This window comes from Struthio camelus, chromosome W (assembly GCF_040807025.1).
Source record: "Struthio camelus isolate bStrCam1 chromosome W, bStrCam1.hap1, whole genome shotgun sequence".
Taxonomy (NCBI): domain Eukaryota; kingdom Metazoa; phylum Chordata; class Aves; order Struthioniformes; family Struthionidae; genus Struthio; species Struthio camelus.
Window position 1 is genome coordinate 23963288 of NC_090981.1, and position 26378 is coordinate 23989665.

General features: G+C 41.9%; 1 protein-coding gene across 9 annotated transcripts in view; it reads left to right on the top strand.

The window, feature by feature from the left end:
- The window catches only part of LOC138060893 (semaphorin-6A), a 377722-nt gene that overhangs the window by 258902 nt on the left and 92442 nt on the right, over window positions 1-26378 (top strand). The window contains exon 1 of one of the 9 annotated variants that reach the window (XM_068924980.1): window positions 720-1375. The exons of 1 other annotated variant lie outside the window; for it this stretch is intronic. The gene's annotated coding sequence lies outside the window, so the exon portion shown is untranslated. Of the gene's footprint in view, window positions 1-719; window positions 1376-1466; window positions 1490-2795; window positions 2883-2937; window positions 3271-26378 lie in introns of those variants that run through there. 7 more of the 9 variants (XM_068924983.1, XM_068924975.1, XM_068924982.1 and 4 more) reach the window with 7 other exon arrangements.

Consider the following 26378-nt stretch of genomic DNA (forward strand, 5'->3'; position numbering starts at 1 on the left):
GCCGGCGTTCGGCATTTATGGCTGCCTCAGCATTAAGTCTCACGGAGACATACGGATCTACAGATGGAGCAGGAATAAGGTTATGTCTCTTGGATGGAGAGGTGCAAAAATTTATTGGCCTTTGGCAAGTTTCCACAGTTGGAGGGCTTGGAGCGGAAGGGCGCCTCCCCTCCTACTCGTTTGCACCTGCTCAAAATAAACTTGATAACATTTTTAAAAATAGTCTCGTGCCGGTAGCTCACTGGGGTGGTTTTATTGGCAGCGCATTCGTGGCCAATAAAAAATATATATATTTAAATAAAAAGAACCCTCCCCATGCCTGTAAATACAAAATTTCAAACATAATGTTCAGACTGTCACAGCAGATCTGTTGGTAACGTCGTTGGCATAGCCTGTGCTTTGCAGATCATCCATACGTTTTATTTACATACTTGTAGGAGAGTGTTTTGAGCCGAGGCTATTTTTACGCCGCATACCTTCCAGGCAGTTTGCGCCCTGAGCGCGGTGCTGCCCGAGCCGCCGCGGGAGCGGTCAGAAAGTCCGAGGAAATTCACTTACCCTCCTTCTTTAAAACTTCTCCGTTTAAGAAAATCGATGAGCACACCCTTGCTGGTGCCTCTCCTCCCGGAGCGCTCACGGCTGGCCGCGGGTGAAGTCCCCCCTCCCCGCCCCGGTGCGAGCCTCCGCCGCCCCCCGTGCCCGGCGCGGCGGGGCGGGGCGGGGCGGGGCGCGCCCGTCCGGCGCGATCCAGTCCAGGATTTGGCTCCGCCTCCGCCGGCGGAGCGCGTCCAAGTGACAGGGCGCGGGGAGCCCGGCAGTGGAGGGAGGTTCGGCTCGGCTCGGCTCGGCTCGGCTCGGCGCGACGCAGCCCAGCTCGCTCCCGCGTCCGGCGCCGCTCAATGACCGGGAGCCGTGGGCTAGCAGCGACTCCGCTTTCCTGCCGTGGCGCGCAGGGTGCCTCCAGCCTAGGAGTTTTCCTGAAGCAGCCTTCGCCCCAGGAGCACTTTTGGTAGAAAGGGAGCAGGACAAGACCCTGAAATGACTTACCTCCTAAGACACGTCTGAAGGGGACTCACTGGAGTGGAACCGTAGTGGAATTTGGGTTTGCAGAGGAGTTGCTAACGCTTTTTTTTTTTCGCTCTTCCCTCCCCCCTTTTCTCCCATCATTGGAAATGAACAAATTGCATTTGCAATTCAGAAAGTAGAAGTACTAAATATTCCATCCCCTGGGAAGCACACATGTAGTAATGACAAAGGATTGCAAAGGAGAGAGTGGCTCCAGTTTCCCAGAGAGATCCCCTTAAATGGATTACTAAATGGGACACTACATCAGCTAGTTCTGTCCTCTAGCTGCCTAGATACATGCACCGAAAAGGTACAGTACTCCCCTGTCCAATATCTGTATCTGATGTTTCGGGGTTGCTCGGAAGGAAGGCTCCTGGGTCGCCTCGGCAGGCTGGGGAGGAGTGAGGATGGTGTGCGGTTTAAGGTTGGCTACCGCTTTCTGTCTCGGCAGCCTTTGCAGCGGCTAGGGGAGGAGGAGAGGAGCCGCCTGCAAGTGCATGCACACGCTGCGCTTGCTGTTGCCACTTCCCAGGCATCTCGTGGCTTCGCCTTTTTCTTTTCTTTTCTCTTCTTTTTCCTCCCCCGGCCGCTGAACCTACTGGCGTTTCTCGCGGGCCGTGCGCGCAGGCTTCCAGGGGAGCGGGCTTGCATGCGCGGCGCTGCCCTCCGCCGGCCCCGGCCCCGCGCCCCTCGCCCCGCGCCCGGCCGGCGCCGGGGCCGCGGCTGGCAGCCCCGCTGCTCGGCGGCGGCGGGCCGGGCCGCTGCGGCCGCCGCGCCCGCGGGAGAGCCGGGGCCGGCGTGCGCGGTGGGTCGGAGCGGGAGGGGGGAGACGGTCTTTGTTACAGGGACAATGTGGGCGCTCCCCCCCCCCCCACCACGTCGTTACCCCTGGGGCTCTGCCGTTTTACGCGGGGCTGGGCTGCGCGTTTTGTTTAAGGCTGGCGGTGTGTCCGGGGGGCTCGGGCGCGGCGGGGCGAGCGCGCCGCCGCCGCCGCGGGCTTTGTTCGCGAGCGCGGGGCCGGGGCCGGGGCCGCGGCGCTGCCCGCCCGCCCGGGCGCTGTCACCCGCCGTCCGCCGCAGCGGGGCCGCCGCCGCCGCCTCCTCCTCCTTCCCCGCTCCGCCGCGGAGGGCGAAGGCTGCGTGGGAAGGGGCTGCCGGGCTGCCCTCCTGGCTGCTCCGGGGAAAAGGGTGGCTGTTGGGCAGGGCTGCTCCCCGCCCCTTTCTGCGGGGCGCTGTCAGCCTCTCGCTGAGGCCGGTGGTGCGGGCTGCCCCTCTCCCGGCTGGCGAGCGCGGGCAGCGGGCTGGCCCGGGCCCCGGCCCCGGGCACCCCTCGGGCCGGCCGCCTGCGCAGCGCCAGCGCCGGGCGGGCGGGGAGCGCCGCGGGGCAGCCCAACTCCTCGCCCTTTGCCCTTCCCCGCCGCCCCAGCCGCCTCGCCTCCCCCCCCCCCCCCCAGCCCCTGGGGAAGCGGGCGGCACGGCGGAAAAAAAGTTTTTCTAAAAGGGAATAACAGGGACGGGTGGCACAATGGAGTTTTTTGTTCGGCCAGCCCTCCTAAAAGTGCTGCCGGGGGTGAGGGGCAGCCCGCACGCCCACGTCCCCCGCGCGGTGCGGGGGGCCGCCGGGGGGGGGGGCGACGCGCCCCCTCGCCGTGGAGGCTGCTGAGAGGAGGGATTCCCCCCTCCCCCTTTTCCCCGTGTGTGCATGAGCGTGAAAAGCTCTCAGTTGAGAGTAATGGGCACTAAGTGCTCTGGCTGCGAATTTGCATGAGCCAAAGCGGGAGCCTGCAAATCCCCTGGCGTTGTCTCCCTGCCCGCGGGTGCGTTGGGTACGCGGCGCCGAGCCGGGGGGGAGGGGGCGGCGGGGCCGCCGGCGCGCGGAGCCGTTACGGCCGGCCAACGGTCGCCGCCGGCCAACGGTCGCCGCCGGCCGGGGCACGCGGCCCGGCCCGGCCCGGCGCTGGATGGGCGGCGGAAAGTTTGGGTCTCGGCGTGCGGAGCAAGTAGCTGCTTCTTGCTGGGGCCTGGCTGTCCCATCCCCGTCCCGGTCGGAGCAGCTGTTTCCCCGGGGTGGCGGGAAAGCGACGGCTCCGGCCGGCATCCAGATGGAGGGTTAAAGGGAGAAAGCACGGTTGAACCTGGGCTGCTTTAGCGGAGGTGTCCTTTTAACCGTGACCACAGCGTTTTCCGTGTATGGCTACTCTGAGGGTGAGTCGTAATGCAGTAATTACTGGGGTTTCCTTAGGCTGGGTTTTTTTCTTTTCCTGCTCTTGCCCACTTGTTTGGAGGGAAATTTGTTCGCTTTTCCCTCTCCCGAGCTAATTGCTGCTTTTGAACTTCGTATACCTGCGCGCCGATGCCAGCGTCTGTGGAGTACGCATCTTTAGTTGCTGCAGACATAACATTATTTTGCTAATAGAACTGCAAAAATACAGACTATAGTCGAGCTTTAATTGTAAAAAAAGCTAATTCCTGACTCTGCAAGGTGAATGCTTGCTCCTCCAGAGGGGCACACGCAGACTGCAGGTGTTGGTATAATGAAGAGCTCAATCTCCCCGACCGTTTCCTGTCACAGGACTGCTTGCAGTAGCTTATTACTTGACATACATTCTGCTAACTTGGGTTTAGTATCATCCGGCATTAATATTAATTATTAATCTCACCTCAAATATACTGGGAAAATCCCATACCTAGCTACTCTATCTTTGCAAAAGTAATTTCTGTGACTGTATTTGGGTTGCATTCATTTAACGTAAGTGTCATTCAGTGACCTTTTCTCATTTGAGTAGTCTTTACTTGGCCAGTGAATCCTTTGGCATCGACCTGAGAAAGTCCAGCAGAGTCAGGCTCAGGCTCTTTTAATCACTTAACTCTCATGGAGGTTTTGAGGAGCGTGTGGCATCTCCGTGTAAGATTTATGCAACTGTTACCGTGTTCAGGGTTTCCTTTGCTGTTTGTTTTCAGACTAGGAAAGCAAAAGGATCTTGCTCTGGTTAACTTCTAGGTTTTTTAATGGGACTCATCTAGTGTATTGTGAGGAAAATTGGGTCTGTTCCAGCAAACCGCTTTCTTCATGGAATAGTCTCATTACATGTTTGAATGGAAATACTAGCTTCAGTAAGATCAGGCAGGTTTGTCACCCTTGAAAAAGTACAGTTGCCAAGGCAGCTCACTGTCTATGCGATAATTCTATCCAAAAGGAACTCGTTTTTAATATGGCAGCTTCTCATAAAATGTGGTACGAAGAGAAAACATATTAACTCTCTTTAAAGTCAGACAATTTCCTATGCATAAAAAAGTTGATCTCAGTTTTCCACCACTCATAACTTCTATAAAGTCAGAAGGAGATTTTCTTCAGTTAAGTTCAGGAGCAGACTGCCCAGCTGAGGTTTCTGTCTGAATGCAAAATGGGTTTAACAATAATAATTAATAGCATTAATTATACTTGCAACATGTGCTTTTCATGTAGTAGGAATCGAATGCCTGAAACCTGGGTGAATATTCTGAGGGAGAATGGATTATATGATCACAGATGTTCCTTATATTCTCAATTAGTCTACATTAAAACTGTATATAGTTACTTCTAATGGCAAAATCAGACTTGTCAGCTAAACCAGTACTGTTTGAAGCAAAAAACAATTGGGCAGTAACATCTACAAGAAACATATGTAGTTAACACCTCTAGCTACTTCAAGATGAAAGTAGAGATTAGCACTAGACCCCTCTTAATGTTTGTAAATTGAGGAGTGCGGTTACTGCAGTTTGAGGCTGAAGACGGAGGTAGGTAAGGCTAAGGATAAATAAGGAGTTGCCTTCATTAAAGCGGGAGCGGGGAAGAGGGATGGGGGGAAATGAGAAAGATCAAATTAATGACCTGTGATAAATCCAGAATAGAACTGTTTGCATTAAAAAGGAGTGCATTGTGAACTTGTTTGTGCGTGTTTTGTGAAGGGAAGGGGAAATTTGTCATCTTGTTTTGAAGAGCCATACATAAATACACATGAAAGGAGTTCACATGGTTTACAGCAGGGAAGACATAAAATGTTTTAGGATTAAATTGACCTGAGCTAATGTATGCCTCGCATCTAACTTGTTTGCAGGAAGACATTGTTACACTATGCAAACAAATGTTTTTGTGTATAGTACCTGATTCCCATACGCTATAGCAGAGTGCTGAAAACAAACAACAGAGTAAATCCTGGAAAATAGCATTCTACTATATTAGACTCAGCATATGCAAGAAGGAAGTTGAACCATAGAAAACCAGAAGTTTTCACTGTCTGCATTTGATACAGATCTGCAATGTTTTACCTACTACTATTCCTTCATTAAGGAGCTTCCTTAAATTTAAGTCTTAGCAGAGTAAACATGCCCCCCCCCGAGTAGTTTTTATGAGTGTGAAGGGAGTTGCTCAAGTCTTTTTCAAATAGGGAAGGTTTTTCGTGTTTATTCCCTAGTCTAAAAATACTGTTCTCTGGTGGGACTTAGTCCTTACAGAGGACCTGAAACTATGGTGCAAGTGCTTTTGCTATGGATCAGACCTTTAATGTTAATTCAGACCTAGGTCTGTGTGTTCTGGAGTAAGTGATGTCTGACTTGGGCCTACAACAAATTGTGGCAAACTTCCTGTCTCTCTTTTGCCTGACAGGGCAACAGAAAAACGGGAGGAAGAAGCAATGCTTTATACTGGTGATCCTTTGAGTTAATCATCGTTAATTCTGTTTATCAGCGCTACCCTGAGGTGGGTGAGGCATGTATGGAGATAATCTTGGCAGTAAAATACAGCTGGTATTAGTATAGAGTGCAGTTGCTGACCAATAACATACAGCAAAAATCAAGAGTGATTAGAGACCAAATCAAGCAGCTGGGGGAAACTGGGGGCCTGAGCCTGAAAGCTATCTATAGGAATATTTTTATTATGAGTTTCACTGAACAGCTTATATGTGTATAGGGTCTGGGCAAGCAACAGTTAACTTCCTAGTTAAGCTGCAACCTTGGCAAATCAGGGTCTGCATGTCTTTTTTTTTTTTTTTTTTTCCTCCTTATATGCTTTCTTCTGATATAACTGAACCCTTATTCATGACAGTGAAAGTAACCAAAAGTTAACATTTATACAGTGTTACAGGATCTTTAACGTCCACGGTGAGCAAGACCTTGGTTTTAGGTCTTGCCTGCAACATGGCAAGTATGGTAGTGCAGCACCAAGGCATTGCTCAAGTATTTAAAGGGAAGAGTGCCACCTACTGTATCATAATTATACATATTGCCTGTCTTCTGGAGTTCCCAAGCTGCTCGCTTGCCTATCCCATTTTAGCAATTGGAAGATATGAAAGGATTTAAAATTCAAAGTGAGAACTGAGCAGGAACTGAGAAAAAGAAACTTTAGAAGAAAAGAGGTGTTGCACCCACCACATCAGAATACTCAGAAAATCTTGGAGTTGGTTCATTTAAAAGATATGCATAGAGGCGTTTGCTATTTTTGTCACTCCAGACTCATAAAAGCTGCTAATGGTTAATAATGGGGCCACAGGAAATAGGAAAGGGAATGAGCTATCTGTGCCTTTCCCCATGAAATAATCATGTTCTCAGCTTTTGTGCACCAGATGAGCGTAAATGAGGCTGCCAGACTTATGACCTCCAAAATCTAAAGTTTAGCTCCAGCTATAGTTTTTTAAAAATGGAAGATACCGCTTTTGGAACAGGAAGACAAAAATGAGAAAAACCCTACATACATTATTCCATAATTCGCTGCAAAACCTCTTGATAGTTAAGCCTTCCACAGTACGGAATTGCAGTTATTTATCAGCCAAAAGGAGGGGAATACTATACTATGTGTGAATACAGAGACATTTTTGTATGAAAGGAATGTTTCCCCAATCCCCAAAGTGTTTCTGTAGTGGCTGAAATAGAGATGTAAAATGAAGTAGATAAACCAGCTATTAACAGAACTGCCAGTTGCTGTATCTCTAGAGTGAAGACATATGGTAATTCACTGCATTCAGTGATGACCTTTCCTTTAAAAGTATTGTTAATAATAGCCATTTCTATATAGAGTATTTATGCCAGATACTTGAAATTTACATGTCATGGACTATCCCATGCCTTTTCCTTTCTTTCTTTCTTTCTTTCTTTTTTTTTTTTTTAAGCTACTGACAAAAGTGCTAGTGAGGAACTCAACAAACACACAATTTTACAACCTTCATGCTGTGCTGAAGTTAAAGAGAGTTTCCAGGGACGGATGCACAATATTGCAGCGTATCATGCAACACAGCAGCTTGTGCACTGTCCTCAGTATAGGAAGCGCTTGGATCCTTCTCCCTCACCCTCCCCAGGTAAAACCATGCTTCAGCATGCTTTCACAGTAGGCTCATTATGCCCTAACTGCTAGGGGATTTAAAGAAAAAGAAAAAGTTCCTATATCTTTATGGTCTCTAGAGCCAGTCGCCTTCAGTGAAAACTTCATGTTTATGAAAGTGGAAAATATTCAAAGAATACAGAATATTTGTATTAAGTCATTTCGTCTTAGTCTGAGACTATCTAGTGGATGAAGAGCATAATATCAGTATTTTTACTGGAAATAATAATAAAAATTTGATTATGCCCTTTTTAAAAAAATATTCCTAACCTCTCATCAATTTTGCAGTGGCTCTGACAGACTCACAGAGCCTTCTAGTAGTGAAAATGAGAGCGTCCAGTTCAGCAAATGAGGACGTACTCTCTGATATGAATCCCCAACACATTTGGAAAACTTGTGTCCAAATATATTCTGACTGTAGCAAACATTAGTTTGACTTCGTTATCTCTGGCTCCTCAGATTCACTCAGGTGTTCTATATATTGAGTGTTCTTACGTATGGCTTTGATCCAGTCAGATGGGAAATTTACTGTATTGGTTTCTTCATCATTGTTAGTGAATGTTTATCTGTTACTTGCGTTGGAGGCAGCTGTTCATTGTAATGTTAATAGGAATCTGAACAGTTACAGTTCTGTAGAATATTTCTTTCGGGAGAAAAAAATTGCTATTTTGTTGATGCTTTTCAAAATCTACTTTTTATTGGTAGATTGAGATGGATTCTATGCTAATTCCTCTTGCATTCTTGAATTATGGCCTAGCTAGGCACTGTCGCTGGGATCTTCATCTATTAATCATGGAAGCTGCTTTCTTATTCGGTTGCCATAGTTTCAGTGCCTCAGATAGTGTTGGGGTGCCTTGGGAAAGGCTCGAGATATACTTGGACTTGCAAGCCTTGCAGTTATTTTGGCAGTAGTAGTGCTCTGAAAGAGCAGAAAACAGCATCCAACATTATTCAGAGTAGGATTAAAAGAGGCAACTTCTGGATATGTCTCGCTGGACCTTGTTATGTGAACATCCAGCTGATACTTACTCCCAAGATTTGCTTCTTGTTTTGTCTTGCTGGTAAAAACGTACAGTTCAGAAACTAACGGCTACCTTTATCTGTTGCAAGAAAGGCTTTTCATTAGTACTGCTGATAAATGGTTGGGTAAATTAGTGCATTTAGGGTTTCCTAAGCAATCCAGGTAATTTGTTTTATGTTCTCTTTTAACCTAGCTACATGCACCATGACATCATCTTTGAGACTGAGTTAATGTTTAATGTTTCAATTGTTACCTTAAATTTAGCCTTTCTCTTTGGTGTCCAATGACAGTAAGTACCCTTTTGTTAGCTGCAGAGCTGTTTGAATTACAAAAAAGAAAAGGGGAAGTAAACTTTTGTCAGACAGAGCTGGTACTCCTACAGCACCGTGTTGGCATTGGTAGTATTTTTTTTTAATAGTGCTTCAATATTTGTTCACAAATTTAGCATTAAAACATGCATACTTTTAGAAATGCAGAGCTGTAAACGTTCAGGAGTACCCTTTCTGACAAATGAGAGAAATGGCAAAGTAGTAAATGGGTCTAATAAGGAAGTAGCTGGAAGAATGTGACTTTTCCTTGTAGTGTTGAATGTTAATTGTTAGTTACGCACAATGTAAAATAATGCACAAACATCTTTCACTAAGCAAATCGCGGTCCTTTTTCTTTCCCCATTGAGAAAAAAATTTTCATCACTTCCATGTCAGCTGGAGTAAGCAGATACTTAAATCCCATTTCTTTTGGCACTTTATTTTCCAGTGTCTCAAGAATTAAGTGAGTCCCTCCAGTTTTAATCAAGCAATTTGGTTCTTGCATGGATAAGCCTGATGGGTATTTTCTGATCACAAAAAAAGCCTTTAAAAGTCACATCAAGCAGAGAATCATGTTAAAAGCTGTGCAGTTTAGATTAAATAATATAATTGGAACTCATCTGGAAAATTAGCCTTTTTTTTTACTTTCAAATAGTTAGCTGTCATTCAAAGATGAGCTTGAAAGCTTCAGTTTGGGTTTTTACTACCCATTCTTGTCATTCTTCCAACGAGCATTGGAACAGGTTGCCCAGAGAGGTAGTGGAGTCTCCTTCGCTGGAGATATTCAAAACCCGTCTGGATGTGATCCTGGGCAATATGCTCTAGGTGACCCTGCTTGAGCAGGGAGGTTGGACTAGATGATCTCCAGAGGTCCCTTCCAACCTAAACGATTCTGTGATTCTGTGAGATCAGTAAGCAGATTAGGAATGTGTGCCTCTTATTTGTATTTGACATTCAGGAGTCCTACCAAAGGAACAATTTCAAAGCCCAAGAATTTCGTATGAATTTTAAAGATAACAAAGTTTTACCTGCTGGTAGATACACAGAACATCCATATTTGTAATTTTGCATTCTCACATAGTATAAAGTTTCTGTTTTATGGTCTGACTTTTGTATATTCTGTTGTTTGTGGATATTGTATATGAAGTTAAGCCGAAATATTTTCCTGCAAAGCCCACAATGTGTGTGTACCTAGCAGTATACCCCTGTGCTAGTTTGACAGTCTGATAGGGCAAATAATATGCCCTGGTCAATGTGCAGTTCCCTTTGGAAGGGAACTGGTAATTGCAAAAGCAAATTGTTACTAAGGAAAAATATGTTAGGTCAAAAGCTGTAGCGGTACAAATTCAGTTATATTTTTTTTCTCAGAATTCGTAGTATTCTATTTAGTTTCAGGTTTAAACATAGAATTGCTCTGTTTAGAGATAAATTTAAGCAGTCCTCTAAAGTACCTTTGTACTTTCAGTTAACGTTAATGTTTTTTATTACTTCTTATTTATTTTTTTAAGTCCAAGACATTGAGGTGTGTAGTGGTAAGTGATTGTATAGTCAGTATGGAGGCCCAATCTTGTTCCTTTTGGAGAGGGAAGTAGAGTTTCTGTCGACACCTCAGCAGCAAACCCTTATTCCATTTAGCATTCAATATAGTTTATTCATGGTTGGTCATGAGAGTTCATCTACGTCCCCAGGCAGCTGAATTTTAGCAACAAATCTACTGATCTCATCAAGAAAAGACAACAAGTATTTCTGGGAGAGTAACTATTACATTTTTATCTTTTTGTTTTGCAAAGCTTGCACACGTTGAACAGCATCTTACCACCTGAATATTCCTAGAAAGCTGAAAATTGGTCTGGACTTCATACTTACGAAGGGGCATGAGAGGGAAGAAGGGCCTCCTCCATTCAGCCACAGAGTGCCCCTGTAGATGCATCTTGTCACTTGGGTGCGTGCAGCATTAATGCCTGAGCTCTCCACGTTTGTTTCAGTTACTTTGGGGTCAGTGGATGAGGATGGGTGATGGAAGGGAAGCTGAAGTCCTTGCCTTAGCTCTGCTTCCCCAGTGCTATGGCCAGTGCACCTGGGTCTGTGTGGGAAGTACTGCACTTGTAATTGGCACAGGCCAAAGCAGGAAACTACTACATCCTATCCTTAAATGCCAGAGCGAGAAAAAAGGTGGGATGCCTTTGTGCCTTGTAGAGGTGCGGCTTTTCACTTGCCTTACGCACAGAGTGTAGCCATGGGTCTGTCACTTGATTCGTGTTCCGAGGCAAAGCAGAGGCCGAGTCCGACAGGGTTATCCTTCTTGAGTAGTACTGCACTCCATGAGCCATGGCTAAATTTGGCCTGGTATTTGATTCAAAATGCCTTTTTTAATACATAGAGAGGATCACAACCTGTTTAACTGCAATCTTGAAGCTCAGGTCGTTATTTATACTGCTGGCTTTTCATCCTAATTCTAATCTTTGCTAGTGAAGACAGGGCATATAGCATTAAAATCAACTTCTGAATTTAGTTTTCTGTATGAACAAAAATTCGGTTCCGTGTCTAGAAAGTTAAAATAGCGTTCAACCCATCCACTTCTGAATAATTTATATCTATTAATTATGAATGTTCAGCTTTTGCAATTATTACTTACTGATCTTAACGATCTTAATGAAAAGTTACTTAAATTAACTTGATTTTATTAATATTTACTGTCATCTGCTATAGGAAGGTGATTATATAACATCATTTTGCAGAACTGTGTCCACCTAGGAAGATTTTTTTTTTAAATAAAAGTACATTGTGCAGAAGATTTTTCTTCTTGGAAAAGAATTAGAGAGCTGAGTCATTTCAGATTTTGCGAAGAAGTGAGATGACAAACTTTTTCTAGTTATTCTTTGGGATCCAAATGCTTTTCTTTCCTGATAAAATGATTCTTGAATTTGAATAGGAATTTTGTTTTTCTTTACAAAGAAATTAAAAATCAAATACTTAAAGAGCTGTTGTGGGAAAAGGAAAGATCTTACATGAGCTACTACACTTTTTCATTATTATCTGCAAGGTGTTTCCTTTTATTTCTGTTGCAGGGAAGTTCAGCATGTTCAGATACACTGATTAATTCCATCATGAGCGGCATATGTTGTAGGGTGGTGTCTTCTTTTTTTGCTTTATCCTGTTCTGAGCATAAGACCTAGAGATACTGCCAGAACACTTCCTTTCCCAAGATGTAAAAGAAAAAAAAATAAAAGGGTCCTGTTCTTGCTCAATAGCATGTGTAGTCCGAAGGCACATTTAGCCAACCTGGAGCTAATAGCCTGAAGGTGTGAGATGAAGGCTGCTGACTGACTAGCTGACTGTGAGAATAATGCTGATTTGATTTTTCAGAATGTTTTTCTTAGTGTACTGCGTATATGCATAAAAGTATCAGAAAAAAAGTTTTAAAATAAAAAGCAAAGTGTCTGTAATGCAGTGAGTTCTTTGACACAAATTCTGATTCCGTTTCAGCACACCATTTACTTTTTTGTCTGCTTTTTTTTTTTTTTTTTTTTGGTTGTGTTCATCTATGTTAATATGGTAAGCTATCTTGTGCAGCTGAAATCCTGGAGGTGACATCATTTGCAAAAAACACAAATAGCACCCAACTCAAGTGTTGTTTATGTGAAAAAGGCAGTTGGCTGGACCCTTTCTGGTAACATGGTGTTGCAACTAAATGCTGCTGATGTGCTGAGGAGGGATGGAAAATGAAGGCCGTATAATGACTGCTAATGTCAGGAAGGGATTTGTAAGAAAGCTTGCATTGATTTACCTTGAATAGCAAATCAGTTCCTTAGACTTTTTTTTTTTCCTCCATAAGTGGTCAGTAATCATTTTTAGTGTAAAACAATTCAAAGAATTCATTGTTGTCCCTGTCAAAAAACCTAAAGAGCTTTTGAAAAGCTGAAAGACTTACCTGGGTACTCACACCACTGTGTTTTGCAGGACTAATTTTGACCTCCTCCTTCGTGCCAGACTCCCAAGATCTAAATATTGGGGTTCCCTGCTATAAAACTCTTTTCAAACAAATTGCCTTTACTTTACACGAGTATTGTCATCAGAGCCAATTACATTACTCACGTAAGTGCAGAGCTGCTGGGCTGATGCAAAAAAATATAGGTTAGAAAGATCTAACATTTGATCTCTTAATATCAAACAGACTAAATGAGGGCATAGTTTTGCTTCAGAATACGCATCCATATTTATTTCACCAGGCATGGGCCTTTTTAGACAAATCCCAATGTAACTCATTCGTACCAGTGACGAATGGTATGAATTCTCTTACTAATTTCAGCAGGAGTTGTTGATTCCTAAAATTTAAAATATTTGGAGGAAATCGGCTCATGAGCAAATTAATTAATATCAAAACCATCAAAAAGATGTTGTTCTGCAGAATACAAGAGTATGCTGATGAACTGATATTTTAGTGTGATGAGTTTAAGACTGGACTTTTTCCAAAAGTGAAACATCAGGAAACATATTGTAGTAGCAAGACTGGAATGCCGCCCCACAATTTTGTTTTCCTCACTAGACAAACGTCTTGTAATAACTTGTTGTAACAATTATTCAGATTTTTAAAAAGGATTCTATAGGAATGAACTAAATATATTTACATAAATACATTTAGTGTGTGGGTGGGGGGGATCTTAAAGGTTCTACAACCAGAATTTACGTAGAGTTCATTGCATTTTTCATTAGTTGTATTGCAGAACCTGAAAGAGGGCAAGTAACTTTTCTTACCCTTCTGTGGTGGTATTAGAAATTGCTACAGGTTTCAAGAGAAAACAAACTGTCACCCTATGTGATACAGTTCTTAAATCCAGTGGTAAAGCTACAACTCATAGTGTCAATAAACAGAAGAAGAACTTGGTCACATATTTTTATGCTGAAATTGGGAAAGTGAGTCTTTTACTATTTATACGGTTGTCTCTACTGGGCTATTTACATTGTGAAAGCTAGTAGGAAAATACACTTTACTTTTTCCTTTACATGTAGCCTGCCCTCTTGTGTTTATAAATCTCAGTGCAGACACTTCAGGCAGCCAGAGGATTACTAGGGTAGTGAAAACTGAACAAAACCAGGAAATGATAGACACAAGCCATACTCTTCAGAGGTCCTGAAGGGTGTTGTCTTGCTGTTTACAGTACAAGAAGCAATATAGTTTACAGTTTTCTTCTATAAAAACGTTTGAAAGTGGATTAGCCAAACAGATGTGTAGAAAAACTCTAGGAGCCAATTCACAGCAGTGGATAAAGGCCGTAAAGCATATGATTAAAGTGAGACATGCTACCTACATGGTTTTCAGTCCTGCTTTTACCGAAAATAAATTCATGTTTAGTTTCAGTGGTTGCATGATTTTGCTCAGCCCTACAGGATAGATAAGAAAATCGAACTATGCAAGTGCAGCCAGCTGAACGCAAAATAATACGATTTCCACTGAGCAGAAACCATGTCTGTGCATATTAGCAAAACAGTTTGTAAGGTTAACATTCTTTCAGTCTGTCTTGAGCTCTGGTTCTTTTTTATGATTATTAAAGAACTGAGTAGTAAAAGGGAGTCTAAAAGCATAGATTGAGACAAATTGGTCAGGTTTTTTTGAGGGGAAAAAAAGGAAAGATAGAGCTTCTAGGTCCTTTAAACAATTTTTTTTCTGTTCAGATGAGTTTCAGAATTGCTCTAAGTTTCTGGCAGTAGTCCTAACACTCCCCCTTATTCAGATGAAGTAACTTTTCCCCAGCTCAAAAGTGTGTTTATCTACTCTCTTATGTTCAAAGTCCTTCCAGAGTTTTGAAAAATATATAAAGTTTTTGTAAGATGCCGAAGAATAGACTGCAGCAGCTGTATATTGTGCAAGTGTGTAGCAGAATAAAGAAATGGTAATTGCTGTAATTCTTAATTTTAACTGTAATTTAGAATTCAGCTAGAGATGGGTTTGACCCACATATCCAGGGCCATTTTAATTTTCATTTTTCCAATCCAGGCTTTAACTATATGGGAAACAGTGAGCATTTGCATTTGGGTTCTGCCTCAAGTCAGTTCCCTGTGAACTCGGTTATTTTAAAACATTTCGTTTGTCTTGCTGAGATGCAGCATCTTTCTGCCTACTTGCAGTTCATTTTCTAAAATATAGTCATATTTTGGATCTGAAACAGGCAAATGGAGGTGAAGGTAAGTGGTTGTTTTAGCCATCCTGTAGTGACTTTAAGCATTTAGGACTCAAGCCCAAACATGGTCAAGTCCTAACAAAAAGGACTTGGAGGGGTTAGCACTTTTTTTTTTTTTTTTTTTTAAACTTCAAAGCAAGATCCCCACAGAGAGAGGTGTATGTTTTTGGTGTAATTCTGCTCCAACTCCTGCTGATCTCTTGAGATCTGCACAGGCTCTAAGAAATCTGCAGAAAGGCACAACTCATGGTGTCTATGGTCATGTGCTGATTCTTCGCCTCTTCATTTGCCCTTTGGCTTTAGCACTGTGCATCCATTGAATCCATGTTGCCAGAGTACAGTCTTCTGGGCACTGCTGCAGACTGCCCCACAGAAGTGGATTCCCAGCTGGAGAAGACATTTTAGAAAAAGCGATGTCCCTGTATTTGTATCCTGTGATTGCTCTAGAGGCAGATGGTTTAGGGGCTTTTTCTTGCTTATGACCCCAGTTCACACCTTTGCATTCCACTCAATCCACACCTCAGTCACAGATCTGTAAGCCTGCAGGTGGTTTTAAACAAGAACGTGGGGAGAAGGATGCTGGCAAGCAACTGGCCTTTTGTGTAGAAAGAAGGGGATACATTGTTCACAAAGGAGTCTCTCAGTTCTTTAGTCTCATTGCTCAGGTCTCACTTTTTTTTTTTTTTTTTAATGAAACGTATCGTGTATGTTTAAAATGTGCCATGGCTAAAACGTTGAGAGACTCGGAACAAAAAAACTCAAATGCATACATAAATAAAGCAAATGTGCCAAAGGAATTTTGAAAACCTCTGAGCTTTCTCTTTCTGGGTACACCATGAAGGTGATACATTAGGGCAGGGAAATCTGTCTGTGAATACGGTTGTTGCCTGATTGCTTCACTCACACCTGTTGCTTGCTGGTGAACCAGACTTTTCAGTCCAGGCATTTGCTTATGTATTATTTTATTTATTTACTTTGTGCTAGCTATGGGTTTGGAGAAGTTAAGACTGAAACAGCCTCCTTTTTTTTTTTTTTTTTTTTTCCCTCAGTACAAATCACAGATGCTCTAGGTATCTGTCCCAAACCCTTTTGAATACCCACTGAAAGGCCTAGAAAATAGGGAAAGGAAAGGTCATTGGATTTTTAGCGTGAGCAACACAAGGTGAGAAGAGGTGGAGAACGTGTTCCAGCATCAGGCTTACTTGCTGAGCGCTGCCAGAGCGGTCCCAGTGCTGCAGCCATGGCGTTAGCTCCAGCCTCGCTGTTCGGGTCTCACAGGCTTCAGTGATCAGAAAGGGTGGTTTCTGTGACTGTGCGCTGCAGTTAGGAAGAAACAGAGGAGCCACTGAGTGAAAAGGAGACTTGTGTTACCTAGGCAGTTTATCTTTTAAGAAATAGGTGGGATACTCCATAAAATACTATGTTTTACTGTTGTGATGAAACCTGTGATTTCTTAGGAGCATGTGCAGTATTTCCATTGACGTCAACAGATGTGAAACAAGGACGCTGCCTTTGGCTATGGCTTTAACTTATAAAAAAACTAGGACATCTTAAAGGCAGTTCTGCCATTCTCTGCTTTAAACTCCGTTGCACCTTCATGTTAAAACATTGTTCTGGAACCTGCAAGACTAAATGGAAAATTAAGGTCAAAATGGTTCCATTAACGGCAAAAAAGGAAAACCTTTTTTCAATGTAAATGAAACCCTTTTCTTAAACTGATTACTTCATACCTGATGCATATTTTCAGCGTTAACTACCAGCGAGCTAAAAGATGGGAAATTGTTGTCCTGCTGAAGGATACTTTGGAGGCAAATAAGTAATACAGAATTTATCCACCTCAATATTTGAAATGTCTCTGAAGTGTTTATGATATTTAGAAAAGTTTGTATGTCAAGTTAATGCCTGCTCTGCAAGCTTGCAAGAGAGATTCGAAGAACGCTATAAATAATTTCCAGAAATTTGTTTTTTTTCCATAGCAAAACAGCTAAGACTGGCCAGCACAAGATATCACTTTATCTTGACCACATTTTTGAATGAAGCGTCACACAAAGTATTTCAGGGAAAAGAAAGGTATTTTTTTGATAGGTGCTCCCCATTCAATTAAGCTGCAATTAAATTTGTGGAGGCACATCAGTGCTTTTAGGATGTGTAATCTCTCAAAAGCTTTACCTTTGAAAAGATAAAATCTTGACTAGGTCAACAAGAGGCCCTTAAACCTTGAAAATGTGAGCAGATGCGGCTGTGCTAGCATCCTGCTCATTATTCATCTCAAGTGCACCCACAAGTGGAGGGACAAATGCAGGACTGTAGAGAAAGATATAAGGAAAAGAGCTTATAGAGGGTAAAGGGAGTAGCTGTAAGCTCAAGGCTGAGGGGTGGAAGGAGTCTAGAAACAGACACTTTAAGCGGGTAGGTATAGGTCTGTATCTGTACAGATACAGACAGAGGAAGGGCAGCGGGGCAGGAGGAGAGGGCAAGAGGAATGAGCTTTTATTTCATTGCTTTCTGTACCTTACAAACTCACAGTGTGCTGTAGGGTGATTCCTTTCTGATGAGCTGTCCTTGTCAAAAGTGTTTAGGAAGCTTGAAGTGGAAAAAATAGTTGGCACATGGAAAAAATGAAAGTAGCTCTGTCTCTGTCTAATTTCTTTACCCTTCATGTAAAATTCTGTAGGTGGGGGGAAAAAAACCCAAATGGGAATCTCTTCTGTCCACATACCCTATTTTTTGCCCCTGGGAAATCTCATGAGGTTCCTTTAACTTTTCTAACAAGCTGTTGGTAGAAAAAGAAAAGTTTTTTTTTTCTTCCCTCATTACCAAGCATCTCCAGTGATTGGTTTAGAAAGGTATTTCTCTGTGGGGAAAAGAGATTGATACGTAATACCGCAGAAAGAAGAGGCATTGTTCTCCAGCAAGCGTTTTGTGTGTGCTGTGAAGCTTGTCAGAGTCAGTGGTTCACAGCAAGACATCTAGTTTCAAAAGCTGGTAACTTTTAACATTTGAATTTAGTATCTCATCCTGAACCATGGAAGAAGTACAGTAAGCAATTGTGTTGTCATTTTAAATTTTGAGTAAATAGGTGGAAAGAGGGTTTTCAATATACGCCTTTCAAGGGAAATTGCTAATGGGATATAGAATCTTTTTACTTCTAGGCCAGTGCTGAGTTTACATTGTTGTGACTGTGAGTGAAAGGCCTTACCGTTTGACAGCTGGCTGGTCAACTGTATGAAATAAGTTATGGCTCTTGTCCAGTTTCCACTGCACTAATAAAACTTCATTTTAAAAAGAAATCACTGCACCTGGCACTGTTTAGGAAAATTGTCAGTAGTCTCAGCAAGGATGCAAAGGCTTATCTAGATACAGAAGTTAAAATTGCTAGAAGTGACATTTTGATATTCATTCCTTTTAAGTAGTGGCAGCCTCTGTTTTCAAAGTGAAGGGTTTTTTTGGAGGGGAAGAAGCAGGGAGAGGCTAGTGGATCTAGAGACAGTAGGTACCAGTCTAGCATTTCTGGTGCACCCAAAATTGTTGCTGAAATAAGCAGGATTTGTCTTTGTAAAGACAATGAATATAGAGTTTGTCTTGTAGTAGGGGAGAAATAATATCAGAATGAGAATCATCATTTTAAGGTGTGATATGCTCACACTGTCATGCTGTTGCTGTAAATGGTGAGGTGCCAATACACGTGTAAAGTTCAAAATGCTGTTCTCCAAGCTCAAGGCCGAGATGTCGGCAGAGAAAAGAACTGTGGAGCTAGCCGCTCAAAAGCAAACCAAGAGTGCGGCATGCCGGCTGTGTAATTCCAGGAGGCTGCTCTATCTGTTTTGTGGTGAACATGAGCAATCTGGTATTTGTCATAGGTCTTAAAACTAAAAATGAATGTAAATAAAGAATATCACGGCAGCTAACAAAAGTTTTATAGCAGTTTCCAGGAATGAAATTAAACCTAAACTGCAAGGGAAATATTCTCTGCCATATTCAAAGTTTGTGTACTGAACTTTTCAAATAAATGTTTTGTAAAAGTGATTTAATTCTGCTATGATTATGAACTTTCGCAAACATACTGTTTTACATTAGCCTTTTAAATAAATTTGATTTGTAACAGCTGTGACTCCCCTGCCCCCCCTTTTTTTTTTTTTTTTTTACTAGAAGAGAGTCGAAAAAACTCCTCAAATTATTTAAAATAAAGATTTTATTTTATTTTTAAGCTAAAATGCGCTTGACAATGTCCCATTAATAATTAGATGGACTTGCTCCTGCTTGGAGAGGTTGCAATGAATTATCTTTAGTTCAAACAGACAAACTGTCTTTTCAGTTTCTGGAGCACTTTGTGAATGTTTTTAGTATTGGTTGCCTCTGTGTGTTGAACAAGTACAAAAATCTGGCTTTATTATAAATGATGCTGCCTGGTGCCAAACTCTTTGAACCCAAAAGCAGGCTGTCATAGCTACATTATAAATTTACACACCCCCCCCACCACAAGCACATGCAAACACTCACCCCCTCCCACACACACATCTATCATATATATTTTCTAATGATAGTGTTTGTTTATGACCCGTGGCTGAATTGGTTCATTCATGGTGCAGGGCTCCATGGAACATGACAGCGTTTGAATGCCAAGGACCGTGATTGCTTTTCCCGCCCCTTCCTCCTCCATGTAGAAAACAGCCCTGGTGAAAGGAGCTGAGACATGTTCCATCAGTAGTGCTCTGCGCTGTTGAATCTATTGTTTGGTTCTTCCCCTAAGATGCCAAATCTCATGTTATAGCACAGCGTGTTACAGAATTTTCACTTCATTAGGACAACAGGTTTCTCTGTCTCCAATTTTCCCATATATTGCTATTGCTGCTAGCCCTGTGCAGCTTTCTGCATGTGTGACTACAACCTCCTTTTCTGCAATTCTTGATGTGAGCAAGGGCTACAGGCATACTATCCTATATAGTTGTGCACTAATGAGCTTGTCTACTAATTAGACAAAAAGACAAAGTAGGCAATGTCTTTGATATTTATTCTCAGTATGGCCTTTTTGACTTGTTTAGAGTTTCAGGGTGGTCTTGAGGGAAGAGATTTAGTAAGCAATTGCTGAGTGTGTATTATGCTTTATCAACACTGAAATAAAGTTTGTAAAATACTGTTTTGTTCCTTCTACGCCAGATAACACAACATAATTAAGTCAAACAGAAGCCAGACTGAACTTACTGTTTAGAAGGAGAGGGAATCGTATGGGAAAGTCCTTTTTTGGAATTTATTAACATTTTTGTATGTACCACATATGTTCTGTGACATCCATGATGAATGACAGAGTCACAGGTTAAATAGCATTTATTATGCACTTTTGACCACCTCCCTTGCACTTCGCCTGCTCATGCCTCTCCCTCAAGATTCCTTGAGCATAGTTATAGCCTCCTTGAGCAGCTTCAGGCAGCTGCCATTTGCTTAAAAGAAAAAGCAGCCCAGCATAGGAAGGTTGCCTTTTTATCCACCAAATGAAGAATTTCCTCTCTGGAAGTACATTTTGCTCAGGTAAAGGACATTTCCTGCTGAGGTAGGAAACAGGCTTAAAGCTGAGATCTCCTCATTTGGTAAGGTTAGAGGCAGATGGCCAGACTCTCAGGTGATTTGTGTCTGCTCACTGATTGCTCCCTATTAAGTATCAGTGCTTTGCAGTATTCGGAGCAGGCTACTTTCATACCTACAAGGAGAAAACACACCACTTGCCTTCTAGTTATGTAACTGAGGTGTCAGAATGTAAAGATGTAAGATTTTAAAAAAAAAAGACACACACACACACACACACACGCATCTAGACTAGACCGTTCTGAAGTTTGTAATTTTGAATGGGGTATTGTTTTTCTTTCCTTCCCCTTAGGTAGCTAAAACACGGTATTCATGAAAGTATGTAAAAACAGTGTGAAATGATAAGCCAGTTTAAGTGTGTGCAGTCCTGCAAGCTTTCAGTAATGCTTCTCTTGTCCGTGGCTCTTCTCTGGGGAGAGATTATTTATTTATGACTGCTGCTAAAGACAGGATAGACCCAGGTAAGTGGACTTTTGGTCTGAATGGCCAGCATGGCCGTTCTTAGGTTCTGATGATACGGGCAGTTTCAGACATAGGCCTGCTGTTAGGCAAAACAGTTGTTGAAGGAGGTTTTGTATGCTGACTGAATGAAAAAAAAAAAAAAAGAGTGTTTCCGCTCCAGCTCTTTGGAGCCTCTCTCAGATCAGCAGTATAATAAAGGAAAAGATGAGATAACTCTATGCCACTTTGGTGACACGATATTTTTTCATAAACTTTTCAGACAGCAAAATGATATCACCATTAGTGACTTTGCTCAGTTACTTTGTAATGCTAGTTTCAAGCCCAAGAATTAAAGTACTAAAGGTCTACTGGTATCAAGTAATACTTGAGAGAATAGGTCTTTCTGTAACCTTTTGGCAGTGCTTGTAAATGTTGTTGAATTTGTGGCAGACGGTCAGGCTAGAAGTTCATTTCAGTTGCACTCATCAAATGGAAACAAATCCTGCTTATGTTTCTGTCTTTTGTATGAGGAAATTATAGGTTTAGAAGTTGGCATTAGGAAAAGATTGTATTAGAGAGTTTATGAAAGTCTGTAGACACTGAAATATGTATTCAGGAAAGATGTTAAAGGATAGATGTGCGTTATGCAGAACGATCTCTGATAATTTCTTGTTAGCTCGTTAATTTTCAGTATGTATCAGAACTGATCTAGGCTTTGTAAAGTGAAATGGAAATACGGCTGGATTTTTTTTCTTTGTAGGATTATGTAGAAGAGGAACGTGAGTTAATTTTCAGAGATTTATTTACATGCTGTACATGGGAGAGCTGGACTGGCAGTTGAAGTGCTGTGTATGGTTATTTTCCTTCTAATCTCCTCAGACACAGAATTAGATGACTTGGGGCTAGTTACTAAATATATTGTGTCTTATTTCCAGTTTTTCAAAATGGAAAAAAAGATCTTTTATATAGGGACATAAAGACATGTAATTTTTAATTGCTTGTTCTGTATATATAGTGGAAAGGCTACAGAGGTATCAGTTTTGGTTTTTTACTTAATAATAACGGTTAATGCTTGAGAGAATGTTTTAGTAGAGATGCATTTGATAATTCTCCCAGTATTACAAATAAAGAGATTTTTATGTTTTATTTTCTCCAGGGGTTTGCTCTTACAGTTTAGCATCACTTGCATTTATAGAGGCTTTAAGGGGATGTCACGACTTTCAGAGCTGCTGATTATTCAAGACCTCCTGGTGAAGTCAGTGACAATTGAAGGTACACAGTACCCTTTGAAAGGCAGGCTACAGAGCTGTGCGTTCTGCTTAGAACAGAATAGGCAACACAGGTATTTTCTTTAACCAGACCCTGCAGCTCTTGCTTATGCAAAATTCCCTTGGACCTTTGAAGGAATCGGGGATGAAGGCTATGGAATCAGGCCCTTCACTGGATCAACTGATAAGGAGAAATACTTTAAAAAAAAAAAAGTAATTAAGAGTCCATTATCCCCCCATTATCCATTATTCTACTGTTTCTTTCAGAAAGACTTTTAACAGATGAGTCCCCTGTTGGTCTAACCTAAGCTCTTGCCTGGATTTGTTAGCTGTGGGGGCTGTTCCTGAGGGCAGCTACCCTGTTCTGAGTTCAGAACTATCTCAGAGCATGGACAGAACAAGCTTGCTTCTGTCTGGCAAGAAATGGTACTCAAAAAGCTCATTTTTATCAGTGGAATGAATTCCTAAATCTGGGTCTGACAGGTGGCAGTAGAATATGTCACTGACTCATTCCTAACATCTCAACATGAAAACAAGAGAGTTCTTCCACTTTTCTGAGGTCTCTAGAATTACAAAGAGATATAATGTGTCAAACTACGCTCTTCAAGAACCGTAGGTCAGGCTTTCAAAATGACGAGATGGACAAGCTTAAAAGGCACGCTGAAGAAGCAAAGAAACCTCCTACTCCTGGAAATTCATTTAATAACTTGATTCCAGAAGCTGGAGCATCAAAGAAAATACGCAGTGTTACCAGCCTTGTGGTAAAAATTGCAAGAGTTAGCAACACTGGCAAATACGAAACCTTTGCTTTAAAGATAAATATGCATGTCATTAGCTGGCAAGTAATCTTCTGGTGATTCTTAAGTTATCTTCGAAAAAAAATTTTTTCAGCTATCACTTAACACAAGAGGTAACTAGATAAATAAAGAAACAAATACTTTATAAACTTTTGTGTTATTGTTCACCCATTGTCAGTTATCTCAAAGCAAACAAGGAGACATCCCTATGAGCAAAGAGAATGTGCAACTAATGATGTGTTTTCCGACTTCAGGAAAGCCTTGGTTTTAGTGATAGATTTCTTGCAAATTAGTTGTTGAATTTAGAACATAGTTTAAACAGGGTTATTCATAGACTAGGGGATTTGAAGGCATGGTTACTATAGAATCTGTCCTGCAGTTATTAAAACAGAAGAGCAATGGCATGGTAGAAAAATGTAAGCAGCAGGCATGTGGCACTTTATTTAAATGCAAATAAAAAAGAAAAGGCATTTAAGTTTTATTGTTTCTTAGACAGTGAGTACGTACTTCTGTGAAGAAACTAAGGATAATTTAAAAAATTTAGGAGTGCTTAGGGCAGCACAACAGGGAAATTGGGAAGAGCTTGACTCTCAGGAAGAGGTTTTCTAGAGCTTATGGAGAGCGTGAGGAGCAGTGACATTGCAGTTCAGTTCTCGAACTTTGTACAATAAATTTAGGCTGTCATCAGCAGTCAAATTTCCACTGGAAAAAAGTATCATCTGGAAGGAACTCTTTTGAAAACAAACAAACAAACAAAACCCAAGCAGCTTGTATCTGATTGCCAACCCTATTTTATCTGAAAGTAGGAACCAAAGCTATTGAGTCAGGTCTGACCCAGACAAAAATACAAGAAGGGGAGGTCACTCTGAGTAGGCTGAGGGTATTTCCACAGTCACCAGCACATCTAGCAATGACCCTATTAAAAAAAAATCTGCTAAAGAGCTGGGAATTGGTCCAGTAAATTTACTACAAGTACATTCACTGGCTGGATATCTGGGTTTGCAGCAGCTCTGTGGCTGTACCAGCTAGGTGCTCTTTTAGAGCGAAATGACAAGGAACAGCATTCTTAACCTCCCTGTGGGTAGGCACTGGAGTGCAGAAACAGAAACAGGAGGAGTGTCAGCATGGCTCAGTGCGCAGAGATTCTCAAATTAGCTCTCCTATTTCGTGCGGAAGTGTTACAGCTGTGTTAGCACAGGGCTCTGCCAGGGTTAATAAACCCTGCTTTTGGGGGTCTTCTAATAAACTCCCATATTTGAGGCAGACAAACTGTTGTTTTACCTTACCAATATGCATGAAGCTTGCACAAATTTCAGTGATGGGAATAGTCAGTTTGCTTACTGTTTCTATGAGATGTTCCAGGAAATAAACTCATTTGCTGGAGTATTTCTGGACAGGCAGTGAAAAGGAGTATAAAAACAGGGAACATTTTCTGGTATTTTCCCCAGTGGTGGTCACAAGTGAGTCAGCTAAGGATGATAAGGATGAATATTTTGCCCCCACTTCCAAAAAAAGGATATAGCCTCCAGATGAAGTAGGCATATTAAATCAATGCTAAGTTTCTTTGCAGAAAGACCAAATATTTGATAATTGTTTTTTATTTAAAAATCTTATTTTTCAGTTCATATAAAATCTATATCTACTAAAAATGTGTAAAAATTGAAATGTTAGGTTCAGGTAAATTTTGTGGCTTTTCTATCAGTGGCTTATCTCTAAGAGATTTCATTGCAGCCTTCCACTGTAGTGTATGAACACTGTTCAAATAAAATCAGTTAGTGGGAATGAATTTCTTGTTGGAATTCACAGTCCTTAAAAGGTATTATTAATCCCATTCTCACATAGCTAATTTGTAGCTGTTTGGAACTCCTTGCTTTAAAGAAATAACAATACTGTAATTTTCATGGTTTGAAGGGGGGGGGGAGCCCTATAGACCCTGACTGCAGACTTTATACAAGAAGGTTCCCATTACCTTTGATAGCTTGCAAGACCACTGAGGCGGGCAGAGCTATAGAGCAATCATATACATGACATTTTGAGCCTTTAGAGTAGTCATCAGTTACATAAGCTGGATTTGGGGGTGTGCTAGGGCAAGGTGTGTGAAAACTGTGTCACAGCCACAGGGGCTGGCCATTCTATTCCTGGCAATCAGTAGGACATAAAGACACATTGTTCACAACTTCTTTCCCTTCATTTTTTCCCTTGCAGTAGTGTCTTTGGAAGCAATAGTTCAGGACACAACATGGCAGCTCTGTGCCGACATCAGAAGATACCCTTTCAGAAAGAGTCTTCCTGTGGACACTCAGCTGTATAGGTTCAGGTCTGGTTACCCTTGGAGTTGGAATGAGAATACTGAAGAATCTCAACCAAAAGCCATGTCCTGTGAGCTGGTTGAAAAAGCACTGGTTGTGCTTTAGCTCAAAAGCAGAAATAGCTCTTTATCATAAAACGAGAATGGATAAGAAAATATTTCTTTTCATAGGTTTTTTTTTTTTTCAGCTCCCTTTAATTTTAAAACATGTTTTTTGTTTTCATTACTCGTTAGACTTAAAACATACAAAACTGCCAGACTTCATCAGAAAACTAGTTACAGTAGGCCTCAGCATTTTTGCATGCCTTATGGAATATAACACTTGCACCCTACAGCATTGAGTTCTTCAGTGATATGACTGGAGCCATATTCTATCAGGGTAAACAGAGTCTCCAGACTTTGCTGACTGGAAATGGTAGGAAGAACTATGCCAGATTAGGCTGTTGTTTGGATTAGCTCTATCCTTATCAGTGTGTTCAACTACAGTCACTTGAGAAAAGGTACTTTATTTTGTTTATTCTGTGAGCTCCTGTAGGTTACAGTTGCAAAACATCTCAAAAAGCTTTTGTGTGAATGGAGCAAGGGAAAAAAACACCTTGTGCATGTAGATGTCATATGGGTAGCTGGCAAGAAATTGGTGGGAACTTGTAAATCACCACTGGCGGGATCGAAGTGGGAAACAGGTTCACATGTGGAGGAACAGGCTGCTGTGTGTCAAAGTCCGGCAATCTTACTGCCTCAGCTAAATTATTAAATAACAGGAACAAGGGAGGTGAAATATCCTGTGCTCTTATTTGAAATGCTTTTGCTGCTTTCATTATTTCCTGTAGTAATGCACAGGATATCCAGCTGATTAGTCGTAGCAGACTATGTGATCTTCACAATGTCCACAGGAACTTTATAGACTCTCTTGCTGAACCTGCAGAAGAATCTTCTAGAACTTATCAGCAAGGCCAAATATTACTCCTACATACAAGTATTTTGAAGAAACTGCATGCAGTTGAGGATGGTCAAAGATGTAGATTGGTTTAAAAAAAAAAAAAAAGGTAAAACTTTATG